Genomic DNA, 19,135 nt, shown 5'->3' with positions numbered 1-19,135 from the left:
AGTGCAGGACCCCAATTAAGGGTCTGCAGCCACGTGTTCTACAAGCCACTTCCATTTTGTCTTGTGCCTACCTGTAACAAACTGTCTACATTCATTTAAGTGTGTGTCCATAATTTGTCAATTTAAGATGCATTTTCTTTGAGTTCCATGAGCCGATTGCATCACACGTAGATCAACAAGTCGGTGGGTGTGCCACAGGTTAGTGAGGGCACCCTCACTCATTTAGTTACACCCTTCCAGGGTGAGGATGAGGGAAGTTGACTTAAATCCTGAGCATTTAAGTCTGCGCTGGTAGATTCAAAAGACTTTATTTGAGAACGCAAGAAAGAGCGAAAGTGTTTTGCAATCCAATATCCCTGGAGTTTCCATGGTAAGGCTCTGGGACAAAAGAGAAAGCACCCCTTTGCTCCCTTTGGACAGTTGGAAGACTGAACAACTATTGGTGGCCTGGCATCACTCTGGAACACTGTTTTTCTCCTACAGTCATCAGATTTTAAGGCCGTGCATTAGGGTTTTGTGAACCATCCCCCAAATCTGCTGTGACAAGGGTCCCACTTACACGCAGACCTCCACACCTCACTCCCCAGGAAAAGTGAAAGCTCTGCAGCCTAAGGGTCTGGCGCTAGTGATGGATCGGTGGCTGACATTCAAAACGTGGCCTGGGCATCCTTACGATATGGGGGCGTGGCACTCAGATATATTTGTGACATACATAGCCCAAGATTTTATGAGGGCCTACCGCCTCCTTGTGCTATATTAGAGTACATTTTTTACGCTAATGTGGCCCAACAAGGCCAAAATCACTGCGCCAGGTTTATAAAGTGGTGCAATGCATGCATTGCGCCACTTTGTAACCTCTTGCACCACATATGCATGTGCCAGGCATAATGTATGCAAGGGGGGTGTTCCCCCATTAGGGGGGCCGAAAAAATGGCACAAAGAAATCTAAAATATTTCTTTGCACTATTTTTGGCGGCATTTTTAATGACTGACACCATTATTTATGATCAGCCCCTATGTACTGTTCAGGGTTTGCACCAAAAGTTTGGCGCTGACCCTGAACAGTACATCAATAGCGTAAGAAATGTTGATGATATTGACCCCTACCCTGCGCAATGGTGCGTCCTATTTAAATACGGCGCACACTTGGTGGATGGTGGAAGTGGGTGCAGCACCACTTTTGTTAACTCTGCCCCACAATTTTCAATCACGCGGGATATTCCATCAGGCTCACCTCATAACCCTGCAAAGTGTTACTCTTCTACTTTTAGATGAATGCATTTTTAGTACAACTACCCATCAATGCTTGGCCATCTGTTGTAAAGTAAATCTGTTGGTTGCTCATGTGACAGGTAGATCTTTCAGGATTTCAGTCCATGGATCTCTTTGTCTTCGAGGCAAAGCTTTTGGATCAATCATGAGAGTCTTCCTGGACTTAGATGCTGATCACTAAGGGCCAGATGTATCAAGCAATTTAGCAAAATCCCAAAATTCGGCCGTTTGCGAATGCAAAAATGCCTTTCAAGATGTATGAAAGGCAATCGCTGTGCAATTTTAGGGAAACGCAAAAATAGCAATTCCTTAAAATTGCGACCCCATTTAGAAAATCGTAAATTGCGATTCTCTAAATAGGAATTTGCAAATAGGGAATTCCGATTTGCGATTTCCAAAGCACATGTATCAAGCATTTCCTAAATGCGAATTGGGCATTTAGGAAATGCAATTACCGCCAAATCCAATTTGGTGGTAAACATGTGCAATTTTTTAAAATGCATTATAAATGCATTTTTTAAAATGACATGTAGAGCACACATGCCCCTAGGGCATGTGTGTGCTTCACATGTCCGCAAATATTTTTTTGGGGTGCATCAGAGGGCACCGTAGGCCCCCAGCACCCTGGGGTCTGCATTACATAATTTGCGAATTCCTAAATGCAATTTGTAAGCTGGGAAATGCAAAACCATTCGCACTTATGGGCCTACAGGCCCATGGGGATGAATGGAATCCCATTCCCTAATTGCGATTAGGTAATAGCGATTGCAAATTTTAAGAAATCGCTATTACAGACTCGCAAATTTCATATATCCCATTTTGCATTTCTTAAATAGCGATTTCTTAAAATGAGCTATTTAAGTAATGCAAACCGGGAGCTTGATACATCTGGCCCTAAGTCTGTAACATCCTTTGTGACAGCATGACTGGGTTGAAATGCTATTAGGCAAGCTACTAAGCGGACTCTAAAGCTTAAAGACAGGAGTCTTCTCCTGTGCCCATCCGTACAATGATGTCAGCATGAGCAGGCTCCATTTTGTGGTATGTAGAAAAGCTGTGACCTGCAGATGCCAACGTTTACACTTGACTTCAAACAGCAATACTGAGATTGAAGCAGAGAAAGCCTCTTGCTCTGGCATATAGGCTAACCCTTTGCTATCCCACTCATTATGGCAGCCTCAGATGGCATGCTTTAATCTCACAACTCCGATTGGTTAATTTGTTCTGAGCTGACGTCATCTCTTTGAGACTGATACAATTACAGCAATGCTACTGGCAGTATTCTCTGAGGCAGCTAAGGAACCTTTAAAGCAGTTGTGACACAGATCTATCCAAAAGCCTCTGTTCTGCCATGCTCTTGACTCCTTCCGCTGTTGGATGTTAGAGCCATGGCATTCACTTTAGAGTCATCAGCCTGTCAATGGTGAGGATTTGTCAGTTGTTCTCCAGTCTCTCTCAGTTTATCAATGATAGAATGACGTCTGAGTCCCACTGAACAAGACTCGATATGCAAGTACATTAAACCTCAGACATCAGGCAGACACTTTTCTTCACACAGTAAAAGAGCACAACATTCTAACTGTCTGGGTGACACAAAGTGGGTTTCTGGCCATGAATGTTGGGATGTAAATGTTGCCTTTATGACAAATGGGTCTGTTCCTGTATTGTGAGCGCCAAACTGCATGTGAATCCAGCACCTCGACTTTTGCTTTTGTCTGGTGTTAGGCTAATGTAGCACATATGCAGAGACCTAGGCCTGTCCCTGGTTACGAAAGATTCAGGACCAATCCTGTGAATAGGAGGGATGCACCAAGCATGCCCTCACCATGAATAGTGAACTACTGCCCATGTTCTAGGTACATTAGTAAAAGCAGTGGTGGCAGTGTACCATGTTTGATACAGTATACTGCGACCTGACAGTTTTTTCAGTATCAGGCATAGCTTGGCCTACTGAGCCATCTCATGTAAAGATCCATTGTTATATAAGATCCAAGCCTTTATGCTGAAATCCCATGTGTATGTAAAGTATATGTGCATGAGCCTCGGTATGCTGGGGTAATAGGACTGTCTTTGTGTGAATATGAGTACTAGAGCTAGTGGGATGCTCCTGGCTTAGCATGGGACAAGATATAGGGCTAGCATAGCTTCCCTAAATGATAGAAGTTTATTGTCTGTATTCCTGTGGCTGGAGGGAGGAGACCCAGTACTAAAATGAGTAAGAAGGTGGCATGGCTACCATTCAAAATGTATGAAGACTTTGTTTGCAATGGGCTGCTCCTTGGTAGCCCTGGGTGTAATTTAAATTACGTTGGTGTAATTTGCATAATTTGGGGAATTTTGAATTAAATGTGTCACTCAAAGTTCATTAAATTATGCAAATACTCCGCTTTGCGTAATAACATGCCATACGGTGTAAAAAAACGGCTGCATTGACAGTAATTGTTTTTACCATGAACGCACATGAACACTAGAATTGATTGGGTGTTGTTTGCTGTGCTTTTGTTTAAATGCATCCTCATGCCAAAAATTTACATGAGGATATACTTTGCGCTTAAATATAGTACAAATTGACACTTTTGCATTTTGTGTAATTACTTGTAATTTCCCATAATTTTGCTGAAATGTTGTATCACGTGAAAGCAAATTATGCGAATCTTACACACACCTAATGATTCATCCTTCCTGAGAACTGACATTTGAGAGATGGTAGGAGCGAAGAGTGTGAATCCTGTTTCTGTTGTGCTAGATCAGGACATTTCTAGGCCATGTCTACCCCTTTGTCTCTAAATTTGATTCAGGAAGGCTGATGACAGCAAGGTGCAGAAAACTCACACTCCATTGTACCCATGCTGTGGGTGCTCTTACTTCGAGACAGCCCCAGTGCTACCTGCTGTGAGACGACCACTTTACAAAAAAGGTTGTGCTACAGGGCAGCCTGAGAGGGCCACCTGAAAGAAAACCACCAGAAATGAGTTCTGAATTATGAGCAGAGAATCCACATCCACTGTCTACAAAACGTGTGTAAGAGTGGAATCCAAACCACCCCACTTTGTTCATGTCTAAAGTTCTTCTTGCCCAAGGAATGTAGTGATCTGCTGATTACACAAAGAGTGTATGCCTGACAGCCAATCCCAGATGAGAGGTGCTATCAACAGAAGCCAGTACTTTCCGCTGGAGGAGCTAAGTATCTGCCTGAAACACCTAAAAGCCTGCATGCCTACTAAGAGAGGAAAGGTTTGTGTTTGGCCCTGAAGGAAGACAGACTATCCAGGAAAGAGAGGTCTAGTGTGTTTCCAGTGTGAGTGAGGTGTACCAAGAGGAAGTTGGCAACTGAGTGAGAGATCAGGAGTGACCTGTGCTGAGATGGGGTCCTATAGTGGTTGTGTAGTATTGGTGATACTGCTTTTGAATATGTATCAGATGCGTGCCATCGTGAAACAACATGGCAGCCTGTTATGGGCCAATGTGACTGGTGCTACCTCTGCAACCGACTGGAGAACAGCCAACACAAGCACAATTGGCCACAAATGCCAACTGAAGAGCTAAGAACTAGGTCTGCAGCAAGAGCCATCCTAAGCCAAGTCTATTGACATCGTTCTACCCAAAGCTACTCCTGCCATAATCAAGCCCTGGAGGAGACCATTATGTTCAGTCAGAAATTCCCTCCATGCCCGCAGCGTAGTCCAGGTGACCACTGAACAAAAATAGGTAACCACTAGGTCTACCTGTGTCTATTGATGAGAGACACTGAGATGCGTGTGGGTAAAACTGGCATGCTTCCTGAAACTGTGAGATCTTTAAAGTTATCACAGAGTTTGAAGTGAGTTACATAACAGACCCAAGAGAATCCTGAGCCTAATTCCTAATCTCTCCCTTTATTTCCTGCACTAGTAGTGGATCCCCGGACTCAGAGGGAGGCACAAAGTGTTCTGGGGAAGGGGAGTGTAGTAATTCTTGATTGGCGCAACTTATGACAACTCTGTATGTTAGACTGATTGAACTGTGTATCATTTAGTTTTGCTGTGAAATTAAATTAAAAGTGCTCTTGTTTCTAAGAAGATAGGCACTGGTCTGGGCAGTATACTATTTTATCTGTTGATTGTTGAGTTCTGAGCTCTTGTCCCCCTACTCAACCTTCATGAGAAGCCTGTCACTGCTCACCCTCATTACCCCCAGAATTAAGTGTGGAAAGGGTTGTACTTTGCCCGGTTTGCAGAGCCTTAGTATGACAGGGCCCAGATTGCCAGTGACATATGCCCTCAACCATCACGGTTGGGGCCAATACCTGTCTGTGCTGTGGCCCATCAAACTGGGTCTGGCAATGAGGGAGTATTCTTCTTAGGGCTTGCCTGCCATCTATCTCAATTTGAAATTATTACTGACGACATGCCCATATAAAACCCTGTCTTCTTTCTCAAATAACGCAAGGCAAGGATAATTACTAGAAAGTAAAGATCTTATTTCTCACTATTAGAATCCATTGGAAATGATGAGCCATTATTACCCTTTAATACATCAGCAGTATAAGACTACAGAGCACTAATATTCAAAATTAAAACATTTAATTCTCATAAGTAAGCACAACATTTGTCCTTTATCACAAAATTAAAGAGACTTTAAAGCTACTGTCACACAATGGTCAACCCATCAAAAATAGGCACAAGTAACGGAAAGCGAACACCATCCTGTTCATGAGTCAGAGCATACCACTCTCAATCCCAATAGAAATTATGCACCTGTCTGAATACTTGTAAAGTATTTTGCATATTTACACCATACAGGACCTTTGCATGCCTGTTGTAAACAACCTCCTGTTAACATATTAGTTCATGCATGAACCACAAACTAAGGGACATATTTATGGGCAGTTTGCATCATGCTTGCAAACACACAATGTGCTGTGTGCGTGACACAAACTTTAAGTCATATTTCTGAAGTTGGTCAAAGCCACTTTGCATGGCTTTGAGTGGCTCCAGATCTATGGAGTAAGGTATTGCAGTACAAATCATTGAACTGCCTTACTCTTCCCTGGGAAGGCATTCCATTGACATTGCAAGGGTGATCCCATGCAACTCCCATTTCTGCTTTCTTGACCACTATTGTTAGTTTCAGGTGCTGCCATTCATCCTTTCCTAATTTCTGAGTGTTCAGAAAAGAACTAGCTCCTCTGGTGTATATTATAACTCTTAGAGATATTAAGTCTTACCACTTCAAAATGACTGGCCGAATTCTGCCTCCTCTTTTTCAAGAGCTCAACAGAAGTGTAATAGATGCTTGAATTAGTTCAATGGTTCAGATTTTTGATGTGAGAAACTGGGTTGTTGGTTAAGGGAGTTAAACCCTTTTCAAGCAACAGCCACAATCCTTGTCAGGATGAACCACAAAAAGACTAAATTAACCTATGCATAACCCTGTGGTAGCTTGGCACAAAAGTAGTCAGGCTTCAATTAGAATCAATATGTAAAGTATTTATGTAGCACTCAAACAACAATGAAGTGTAAACACAACACAGGAAAAGTCTCACATTATTTTAAACAATAAAGTCAAATAAACAATTTGACACTCAAATGACAAAAATCCAATAGGTAGAGTCAGAGATATGCAGTTTTGAAGATGTAGGTGAATATAGCGCCCAAAAGCACAAAGCACCACTTTGAGATATCTGGTCATGTTGGACCAGGGGAAGCCACAAGTTCAGGCGAGCAGTGGTGGAGAACAGTCCAGATAAATGGCCACATCAGACCTGCTGAAAAAAGTTAGCTTGTCAAAGCTGCTGTATCGCAAAGAGCAGGCCGGGTGTCATAGACGGTCATTGCAGTTGAGCAAATATCCTGTCGGGCATCATTGCTGAAGCTTCATATTGGTGGTCACCATGAGCTGTTGATGCTGTAGAGCAAAGTGCAGATCTTGTGTTGCTGGTCATTGCTAGCTGTTGCTGTAGTGTGAACAGTCAGGCCCTAACCCCTCACCGCCCGGAGCTTTGCTTTGGCAGCCATCATGGGCTGCGATATCGAGGCAAAAATGGGCACATTCACATTTGTAAACAGCCAAAAACTTCATGCTTTTCTTTTCTTTGGAGGAGTGCAGGAGTGCAGCCCAGGACCTGAGGAGACACCTCTTGGGGATTAGGGACTCACGGAAGCAGAGACCAGCAGGGCTCAGGCAGGTCTTGTGGCAGATCCTCTCAGGTCCATTTGCAGCAGTTCAGCTAGGCAGCTGCAGGAAGGACTCTGGAGCTTGTTGTGTGCCTGTATCTCTGAACAAGAGGGCTGCCTTCTGAACCTCTGAGTCATTATGACTATGATGAAGGGAGCAGGCCCAATCTTCCTGCTCAGAAAGCAGGACAGGCCTCAAGCAGCAGAGCAGTCCTCTGACTGTAGGGTAGTCCTTCTTCTGGAGCATTCACAGGTCCAAGAGTGAACTAAAGAGTGAGTCTGGTGGTCTGATGTTTATCACTGGTGCCAGTTTTGAATTGGGAGAAACTTCTAGACTTCCTCTCTGACATATGGTTCCGAAATTTCCTTCCTCCCTGCCCTGGTCCCAGGATCCTTTCCATCAGGTCAGGATGGCCCATCCTTCCAACCCGCAGTCCCTCTTCGTAATATTGTCTTGGAGAAATACAGAAAGGCCAGCTGTACCTAGTCATGTGACCCAGGATGCAGGCTGCGGGACCAAATAGTGAGGACAAAAATGCTAATATTCTAAAAGTCTGACAAATTGAGAGGGGTTGGGCCATTTTAATGTCAGCAAGGCAAGGCCATTATAAAATATCAAATTAACAGGTGCCAGTACTGACCTTATTTACACAAGATATTTATCACACAATTAAATTACTGTGGCCATCGTTTATTTTCACCATGGTGTATGCAGCACTTTTTTTGTGATTATTTTTTAAAGTAATCGTAAACAGTGGAACAACAAACAAGCAACACATACATTACATCAACACTCTTTGTAACCCACATCACAAATAACATAATTGAATTAACATATGGCAACATAATTCTTTGGCTTGTACAAAAAAACAATATGTCCTAGTTCTGAAATTCTACGCCCGTTGGGGGCCTGTAACAATTCAATTTTAATTATAGCCCCTGCCCTTTGGGCTGTAACCAGAGGGTGCAAATTCTGTGTGTGTTCAAACAGGCAATTGACAGGGATTTATCCTATGTAACTTTCTACTCAAACATTCCCTGTGTGCCACTTACGTCTTTTCACTGCACTCCATGGTTCTTAACACTGTTGATGTGTTTCGAACCCTGCACAAGTTTATGGGTTCTCCTTCAGACACAGAACTGCTGGACAATTCACTTCAACCATGTGGTATCCAATTTGTCCATTTCTACATCTATATTTGAGCTGTGGATGAAGTTAGTTCATGAACCCACAGCGGTCACCTTGTTCATTATGGAGCCACATTTAATTTATCTTTATCTTTTCAAGTGGTTAGTAAGCCTTGTTCAATGTAGGTCGATCTCTTGCCTGATTGCTTCGGCTAGCTTCCGAACGCCTTTAGGTTGTATCATGATTACGGTGATGATTAGATTCTTCGTGATTGAAGCTGTAAATCCTCTTCTTGAGTTAGGCAATCAGGTCATGAAAAAGGTGGGTGCGTTAAGAGCCTTAATATTGGAAAAACATGCATGCATTTTTTCCAGAAACAATGGCGTTAAGGCCTTCCCTGTATTTTCTTCAATGATTGCTTCTGTTTTCCACTACTTCTGAGGCATGGTTCTTCCAGGTTTTTTCATTCTACCGCTCTAAAAATGGAGGAATGCTGAAGCTGTGCAATGTGACTTATCTTTTTTTGGATAGAACCTCTGATATTTGTAAGTCAAGTTTTTTTGTTTGCCCGTTTATGTTCAGCAGCACAAAGGGAAATGTCCTACTTTAGCTATTTGATTCTGTTGAACCTGGTTTGCTATTTACAGGGATGGTCAGCCACAGGTATTTCTCCCTCTTGGGTGGCATTTGAAGGGGCTATTTAAAAGTCATATTTAATGTGATCACCTAGTTTACTCCTTTCACTTTTATGCTGCACTAACTGTTATCAGTGGAATGGTGACTGTCCACATAGTATGCCACCAATGTTCTGAGTGCTGTAAACACATGATGTATTTTCCTTTGTTGTTTTATATCATTTTTTAAAACAATTGGCTAACTGCAACTTGTTGAATATGTCATGGCATAATTGTGTCCCAGTCTACCTATTTTTATGCATAGGTATTGCCTTAACTTGTAAGGACTGGGACAAAGAGGTAATGGCCTGGTTACTTACTAGTAATTTTCATTACTCCAAGTCTAGGTCTTCCCCTCACAATCCTTGGTTCCCTCCCACTGCACAGAGAATTGTTTTCTCACTTGCCCTCTTTCTGGTATTGGCTTAAAATCCAGGAAGTGTTTAGTTTTCTTTCTGATTTTATGTGTGAGTGGCAAGGGTTCGGTCTGGAATTGGGAAATATCAGGGAACTGATAAATATTAGCCTTGTAAATAATTTTTTTGGGTTAGATTGTCTATGGTTCGAGTTGTGAGGACTGTTATGAGGAAGACTGGAACTCAGAGTAACAAAGATTACCAGTAAGTAACCAGGCCATCCATTTAATTGCAGAGAAAATTTAAAATGCTTATCATGAGTAAAGTTTATGCAATCTTGAGATGTCATTTTTTACATTTTTTTCTGGCCTTGACTGTGGTGTTTACTTATACTGGAGTCCTTGGCATTATTGGAATTTAGGATTGAAATGTTAGCTCATTGTGGAACGGCTTTTGAAAGAAATTGGTAACAACAATTGTGGTAAAAGGCTTATAAATTTATTTTTAGTGTTCAAAATCCATCTGACGGTCAATCTGGCAACAAAATTCTATCACATGTGCGAGCGCAAATGAAGCATGTTTTCAATCTCTCACCAGATAGATCTTTTCATGTTGACGAAGACAACAAAGGATTTATTTCCAATCAATTCTATATATATGAAGGTCATGAAAATGTTGAAAAGATAGAGAATTACAGAAGGCAAGCTAAAATATTACAATCGCTCAGTCACATCAAATTAAAATACAAAGCAATAAAAACCACAGCAATACAGAAACTGAAAATCAAAAATGGGTGTTTCATGAAGAAACCCCTGTTCTCTCTTCTAAACATGGAATGTTTCTAAAATCATCAAGTCAGAACTCTAGTTCAAGAATAAGAATAGCTGGAAAGGAATCTCAAAGGAATTCGGAAATGTGAGAAGGTGTCTGCATAGCAAAGGCTTAGGTAGAAAACCTCAAGAAAAAGGAAAATGTGTTTAGCATGAAGCTTCAGACTTGCAAGAAGAAGGGTAGCAAAGAGGCATGTACCTTTCAAATCTAAGAAAAGTCTGTCTTAACTTCGAACAGTGAATGCACTAATTAAAACAAACAGAATCTTCAACATGAAAGTTATCAGTTTCCTCCCCTCCACGGACCAGTCGGCTTTGGATCTGTCGTATGCATTTGCAACATCGTCTGAATTGTCACTCCAAAGATCCAGGACAGTTACTACGACACTGGGCATCCTATGTTCCTGGTACCTGATGAATAGGAGGCTTCAGCTGCTCATTAAATCTCTCTTATCAAGATTTAGGCCCTCATTGTGACCTCGGAGGTCTTCTGCCAACCATATTATGACTGCTGGCGACCCCCGCCATATTTTGGGTGGAGAGCCGCCTGCAGCCATAGTGGCAGTTGGCGGTGCAGTGGAGGTTGCTCCTCCGTCACTGCCACATCATCAGAACACCGCCCACTGAATTACGTTTCAGTATTCGGCGTGGCGGTGTTCTAGTGACGGGGTGCTGATGGCGGAGCAGGACCCATGGAACACGTTCCTTCCCGGACGACCACTGAGGCAGGTAAGGTGATCGTCCGACAGGGGAGGGGGTGGGGGGGTGTTGTGTGGTGAGTGCGTGAATGGGGATGTGATGTGTGTCGGGGGATGTATCGTGTATGTGGGTGTGCATGTGTGTGCACGTGTATGTGTGTGACTGGTGTGTGCGTGCGGTGTGTGAGTCGGGGGTATGTCTGGGGGGGCCCATGGAGTTCAGGGGGGCGGGGGCCCTATTACCTTTGGAGGGGGGTAGGGGGGTTGTGGCTGTTGAGGAGGACTCTGGGGAGGGGGGCGAGGGAGACCCCTATCAGTGCCAGGGAAGGAATTCCCTGGCACTGATGGTGCCTACCGCCATGGTTTTCGTGGTGGTACAAAAACACGAAATCCATGGCCGTATGCGGGGTCATTATCCCGCAGGCGAACTAGTGGCGGCCGCTGGGCTGTCGTTACCGCCGTGGCAGACGGTGTGGTGAATTGGCAGTTTGGCATGTGCCAAACCGCCATTGTCATAATTTGGCAGTGCTACCACCAATTTAACACCGTCTGCCAGGGTTGAAATGAGGGCCTTATTCTCTCAGACCTTGCTGTCAGCAAATCTAATATATAAGATAATATTCCTTTTTACAAGCTAACAAAGCCTTGAAACACACCTGCAATGGAACATCCACTCTCTTTTGCAAGAAGAATGTATAGCACAAGACGATTTTGCAAAATTATGGATCTTGTAGCTATCATTCAAGGATCTACCACCAACAAGGAACTTGCTGTACTCATGGACAATTTATCCACTATGGTTGACAGCTTTCTAATCTTGAAGTCATTCAAAATTACATCTACACTTGGGAATATATCACCAAAAATGTCTCCCACAATTTCAGCACGCCTATCACCTTGCTTAGTTCTAGATTTTGTCTCCCATATAGGATCACTAAAATGTTTCACAAGATGTATGTTTGGGAAGACTACACAGAAATAATATACGCCATACCATCCCCATGCAACTTTAAATATGCATCTTCTCCACAAATATAGTAAACCCTAGAATTAACAGGATCTTTACCTGCAAAAATAATTCCCAATTACCTCTAACCTTAAATGTGTGATCACATTCACTCTTTCCCATGAATATAGTGTCAACTGAAATTTATCTGTAAGTATACACAATTTCCCTTTATGTTTCCAATCCAAAAACAATGCCGCTTGATTTCCTGACACTAGATGCTCAATTTTCTCTATAGCTCCCTTATGCTAGTTCTTAAGGTGCTTGTCTGTCTCTGACATAGATTCCATATCTCTCCTCCTGCCTTCAACTACATTAAGAAATTTCTTCTCAACATCCGTCAAAATGCAATTCAAATTGTTCTGGTGAGCATAGGCAGCATCTAATGTCATGGTGTGTTTAAAGAACCTCGCATTTTTCCTTATCTCTTTAACACCGGGGCAATGATTCCAATGCTGAAGTATGTGAATTTCTGAAAAACGAAGAGCTTGATTATGACTTTGGTGGTCGGACCGCCAAAACCATGGGAATGAGGCCACTGTCAAGCAAGTGGCCTCACCCCGGTCATATTAAGATGTTTCCATTGGGATGACCGCTGGAAACGTCTTATTACAATATTTCTGCTGGTCAGCACAGTGTAAACAGTGCAGCGGCCTTGGCTTTGGCTGCCTTAGAGAGCCAAAGTCACTGCTGTCACACACAAGCATCGTCAGATTGCGCACTGTCTGCATTCTGAGGGTGCTAGCAGGGTAGGAACCTACACTGCCCATGACATGGTTGTGGGCAGTGCAGGGGTCCCCCAGTGGCTCCCAGCAATGGCTTAATGCAAGCCTTTTCATGGTGGGCAGGTTAGCAGAATTTGAAGTTGTGATCTGCACAGCGGTGACATCATGGGCCTCGCTGTGGCTGACTATGAGTTCAACTACCCCAAACCATTGAGCACCGTGATCCTAGCGGTGGTGGTGGACTCCTGGTGGTCCGACAGCCAGGATCGTAATCTGGTATTTGGGCCACCAGGGGTGCAGTGGTCCGACTGCCATCGTAAATTTGGCAGTCTGTGGACTGCCAATCTCGTAATGAGGCCCTAAATCATAACTCAAAAAATAATACTGAAAATGACCCGGTCCGTAGAAAATACTCAATAAAAGACTACAAGTAACACCATAAGTCAGAGGAATATAATGGTGCATGATGCCCTCTGTGTTTGAGGCAGGCAATTGTATACATACATAGCAAATGGCAAAGCAAAGTTCAAACAAAATATTATGAAGTTATTTACAAAATCTTCATGAGTCTTCCTTAACCCTACTGCGTGTCCTTCTAAATGGCACCCTTGTGATCCTTCAGCTGCCTCAAGCCTGGGGACTCTTCTTAATTCTTTTAACAATGTCCTTTTTAATATTTACAAATCAAAGTTCAGTTCAAACAATCAGTAATTTTTCAACTCAGTTCAGTAGGTAAGAGTGCAGTTGTAAACTCAGTTCAGGTTACAGTTCACAATTTACGAAGGCTCCACTGGAATTTCACTTTTCTCCTTCAAATCACAAGTTCCCCTTCCATCATCATTAGCAGCAAAGTATGTCCATTCAGGGGATGAGTAACTCTGATATGGGACTCTAGCTTTTTTGATCTTCTGAATGTTGGTCGCTCACTTTCATTGTCACTCAGGTCAGACTCCTCAGTATCCTCTGGAACACTGCTCAGTCCTCGTTCCTCAGGCAATCAAAATTATTCTTTCCTGCCTCCTCAGCCAACTCTGCTCAGGTTCTACTCGGCATGAAACAGCAATAGGCCCTTTGTTGGGGTCTGAGCTGGCTCAGGTAGCGGTTTAAGCCAAGACTCTTTAAATGTCAGTTCATCAAGACCCCCCTTAGGCTAACAATGTGCTTTCACAGTGCCTTGTGCACCTTTGCCTTGCAGTGTTTCGGTTGTGGGTTGCACTTCTGGAAGAGACACTGTCACATCATCAAGGGGACACTACACTCTCCAAGTGTGGGCTGCATGAATCTAGTTGGGAAGACCCCCATACTAGACAGCTGTTTTTGTCACTAGGGTAACCTAGTACGGTCCATGCCATCTAGGCTCCAGACATGATTTTTGAACATGCTTCTTCACCATGACCTCATTGCCAGGACTGAGATCAGGGAACTGCTCCAGACATGGAGTGGCAGTAAAAGCTTCAACCTGGTGCGACACAGAATGGACCACATCAGCTAGTCCCTTGCAATAGTTAAGAACCATGTCATCTGTAATGTTCACAAGCAAGTTGCAGGCACTGCAGGCAGTCTCAAAGCTCTCCCCATGATTATCTCACGAGGTGGCAATCCTGTTTTCCTGTTAAAGACACTGCAGAGGCAAAGTGTGTGGCCACTTCAGAGATGATGATGCACACACTTAGGCCAATATGGCTTCCAACGTCCCGTTCACCAGCTCCACAATGCCAGAAGCCTCTGGTCAATAGCTGCGATGTAGTCTTTGGCCCACTTAAATACTGCACACAATATTCTCAGAACCTCATTATTGAAATGAGCTTTTCAGTCTGACTCCAACAAAGTCGAGAAACCAAACCTAGGTATCAACTTTCTCAACAACAGTTTGTCTATTGTGAGAGTGTAATTTCTTCTGGTTGGGTAGGCTTCCACCCAACGTGAGAAGATGCACACAATTACAGGACATATCTCAGCCAGTTGCATTTTAATGAAGTCCATCTGCATTCTGTTGAATGGCCCTTGTGATCTTCCTATATGGCTCAGTGTCACAGGAGTCCTTTCCTCTGAATGTATGCTGGAACAATGCATGCTGAAACAACGCATGCCTGAACAACGAGGTTGGAACAACGACCGTGTTGTTATCACTAATACCTTTGCCATGAATGCCTTAATAAAGATTTTTCCCTGTGAAGGCATTCCTGGTAAAGGCATTAGTAAACGGCATGCATGGTTCCAGCATGCGTTCCCCCTGGTCCCCCACCCCTGCCCCTAAAAATTACCATGACCCCCCACTCTTAAAACAACCCCACAACCCCTGCCCCTAAAACTACCCCAACCCCCCACCTGCCCCTAAAATTACTCCGACCCCCAACCTGCACCTAAAACAACCACAATCCCCCCCACTCCACCCCTGAAACAACCCCAAACCCCCACCCTGTCCCTAAAACCTAAACTACCCCAACCCCCACCCCTAAACTCTAAAACCACCCCAAACCCCCACCCACGCCCCTAAAATTACCCTGACTTCCCACCTCCACCCATAAACCCTAAAACCACTCCAAACCTAAAACAACCCTGCCCCTAAAACTACCACGACACCCCACCCGGGCCCTAAAACCTAAAACCACCCCAACCCCCCACCCCCGCTCCTAAAACCTAACCCCACCCCAACCCCCATCCCACCCCTAAAACCTAAACCACCCCGACCACACCCCTAAAAGTAAAAATACCCTGACACCCCACCCTGCCCCTAAAACTAAAAATGCCCCAACAACCCCTGCCCACCCCTACACCTAAACCACCCGACCCCTCACCCCTAAAAATACCTCAACCCCCACCCCAAAAATAAAAATACCCTGACTTCCCTCCCCCGCCCCTTAACCTAAACCGTCCCTAAAACTAAAAATTGTGCATAGTTCAGTAACATGGAGGCACTCAAGCTCAGTCTCTCCATCATCATTTTTATTCTCTGGGAGAGGCGTGATGGTAGCAGGATACAAAGTAGCACAACCCGTAAGGGTAACGTTTTTCAGATGCAAATATAATTTATTCACATTTAGTCAAGTAGCTGTTTGTAAGGTTCTGAATGCAAGTATGTATCAACCTATATCAACTGAATACGGCCCAAAACACTTCAGGGAAAGCCCATTACAATACTCGGATCGTTCGATGCTAATCGTTACAGATGCCACAAATTTAAGACAGCAGGGCAGTCCTGTGGCCGCAGGGTCAGTAGTAGCAGAAAAGTAGGCCACAGGGAGTCTGGCATTTCTGTGCATTTGTGTAAGCACTGAGAGAGCACAGCCCCCCTCTCACTGCAGAAAAATGTAAAAGCTTTATTGTAGTCAGGCATTCCTAATTCCAGGGCACGACAGTGACTTTCTATCAGGGTTAGAAAGGCAACCAAGCAGTTGTCATCCCATGGTATTAGATCAGACACATCGTTGTGTGTCAGCCGGTGGAAAGGTTTGGACACTTGAAAATGTTGGGTATCCACTGGCGTCAGTAATCCACCATTCCCAAAAACATCCTGTCTTCTATCTCGGTGGTTAATGGATTCATTTTAGGAATTGCCGTGATTCTTTCTTGTGATATCTTCCTTGCTCCCTTCTCAATGTGATGTCTGAGATAAAGAACTTCTTTCTGGCAATACTACAGCATACTCTGGGATATTTTATGTACATTCTCAGCTAAGTGGTTCAGTAATGCAATGGTGTCTCATTTGCAAGCTTATTGAGTATCAGATGCCATCAAAAGGTCTTCACTATACTAAATTAGGGCAGAATTACAAGGCATGACCAGGGCCTCAAGATTCCTTTTGAGGATCTGGTTAAAAATTGAGAGGATCTCTGTATACCTTTGTGGAACTTGGCACCATACAAAAACATGGTTCTAGAACTAAAAGGTGAAAAGGTACTGGCTGTCCTCATGCAAGGAAACAGACAAGAATGCATGACACTGATCGATGATACCAACGACTCAGTTTCACATGGAATCAGAAACAAAATCACATCTGGATTCAGTACCACATGTCATTAGGGAATAATAATGTTGTTGATCCTTCTCAGGTCCTACACTATACAGTGCCTACCACTATCCTTCTGTAAGCCCATAATGGGTGAATTACATGGACTCCCCATCAATCATAGGAGCAATTGCAGCAGTTGTTTCGGGGGTCAGATTGTACTGTGCAGTTCTAAGATACTCAACATTGGACTTTACTTTAATGCAAACAGGCTCAACTTCTTTTATGAGACCAATGTCCTTTCCTGAAAGTCTCAGACCTCAGGCTTCACCATATCTCTGAGATCTGGTGGTAAATCCTCAGATATCATTACAGGATACAACTCAATCTCTGGCCATTGATTCATCAATTTAAACCTTACGTCCTCATCATGAGTTTGAAACTCAACACCCTTTGGTGTGCAATTTAACTTGCACAATAAATGATGCCCTTTTAAGCTCAAAGGACATGAATCACACGACACAAACAGGTGATTCTCACCAAAGGAACCTATTTTAAGAGGGCCTTCATCTGTTACAGGTTTGTTATTTGTTAATTTGTGACTCCTACAACATGGATCCTTTTTCGCAAGAGGGGTAAGTTTGAACCTCCACTATTCTTATAGTAGAGTGGGTAGCACCAATTGTATCCAAAAGTACACAGGTTAGCCTTTCATCTCACCTTCTATGAATGGACTACTCTGGTCTGCATCTAATACTGTGCCAATTACGCAATCTTCCTCTACATTCAGACACAGTCATTGTGACTTATCAGAAGTGTAGCCTTCAAAGGAAACTGTTAAAAGAGATTATGATTTTGGAAGGAGTTTTGGTTTAAATTTGGGGATGGATTTGAATTAAATCAAAGACCATTTGCACTTTGTTGTGGCATTGGGGGTTGTGGAACCTGCATCACTGGAGCTTGGAACACCAACTCTGTATTCTTGGTCTCTGACCATTCTGTGGCTGTATGAGGTTGGTAATCTGGGTTTATACAAACCCTGAATTCTGAACCTTGCTCTCATTCATCATTCTTGAGATTAAGACTGCGTTCCCGCTGCCAATGGCCTAACTTGTTGCAATAATAACAGGGATGCAATCACATCAAAGCCACATCCGTCACAGTACTCTGGTCAATTAGAACTCAACAACCTCTACCTTGTTGTGGGAACCCATTTCACCCTTGCTTCACAGAAACTCCCTGCTGATACACGCTGTGCATAGAACCAACATTCCCTACAAAAGGTTGACTCTGACTTCCTCTCTGTGCTTCTTTCATCTGTGCCACTATCAACTTCTCCTTCCATCACTTCTGTTTCATTTCCAATTCATCACTACAATATTTTGCATATGTCAGGATGTAATCAACTGACTTATTCTGCCAACAGATCAAGTGTTGCAGAATCATCAAGCCAATCTCAGGTCTCAATCTTGTTGCAAACCGAGACACATTTCCCATGTCTTTAGCTTCAAGAGCCTCCATTCTAGTGTGCACCTTGAATACCTGCAACAGTCTCTTATGATAGGTGTCCACTGACTCTTTGGGCTCTTGGGTCGTCCCGAACATTTTAACACAATCAATATCTTTAGCTGGTATTTTCCCTTTCAAGAAAGTTATCACCTCCAGATACTTTTTAATCACTAATGGTGAAGGAGCATTTGATATAGGATTTCTCTGAGGTTCCCTTTCTGGCCGCTCTACATTCTGTCCACAAGTCACTCGGGACCACAATGTCAAATAAGGTATTCAAATTTACCCACAAGACTTGTGAAATCTTCACATGCCACTCAACCTCTTTATACCATTCCATTGTTTTTCTCTTAATTTTGGAAAATCACTAGTAAATGACACAAAATCACTCATACTCCAAGGCACATGGCCATAACCTTCACCAGGCACTTCCTAAAACAGAAAATTGTAAGTGCCCTCTCCATCCTGTGAAGGTGGAAGCGACCCTTTCTTTAGTTTACCTTTTCCCAATTATTCAACTCACTTTATTTTCATATGCTACCAATTATTTAAATTTTTATTATTAATTATTTTAATTATTATAATCTTATTTATGATTTCATTTCTGATGTTCTCATGCTGCAAATATCATTCTCTTCAAAACACACACAATAACCTTTCTGCAATGACTTGGTTCATTTCAAATGTATCTCACACGTTTGGTCTATTTCAGACAATTTATCGTGAGCTTGCCCTGCACGTTTAAAACCATCTTTACACATAAACACAAGCTTGTCCTCCTGGTAAGTGCCTACCCAGGAAAGATCTAGATTTCCAAGTATCATCTCATCCA

Source organism: Pleurodeles waltl, chromosome 12 (assembly GCF_031143425.1).
Source record: "Pleurodeles waltl isolate 20211129_DDA chromosome 12, aPleWal1.hap1.20221129, whole genome shotgun sequence".
In the NCBI taxonomy this organism is placed as follows: domain Eukaryota; kingdom Metazoa; phylum Chordata; class Amphibia; order Caudata; family Salamandridae; genus Pleurodeles; species Pleurodeles waltl.
This window is presented reverse-complemented; position numbering follows the sequence as displayed.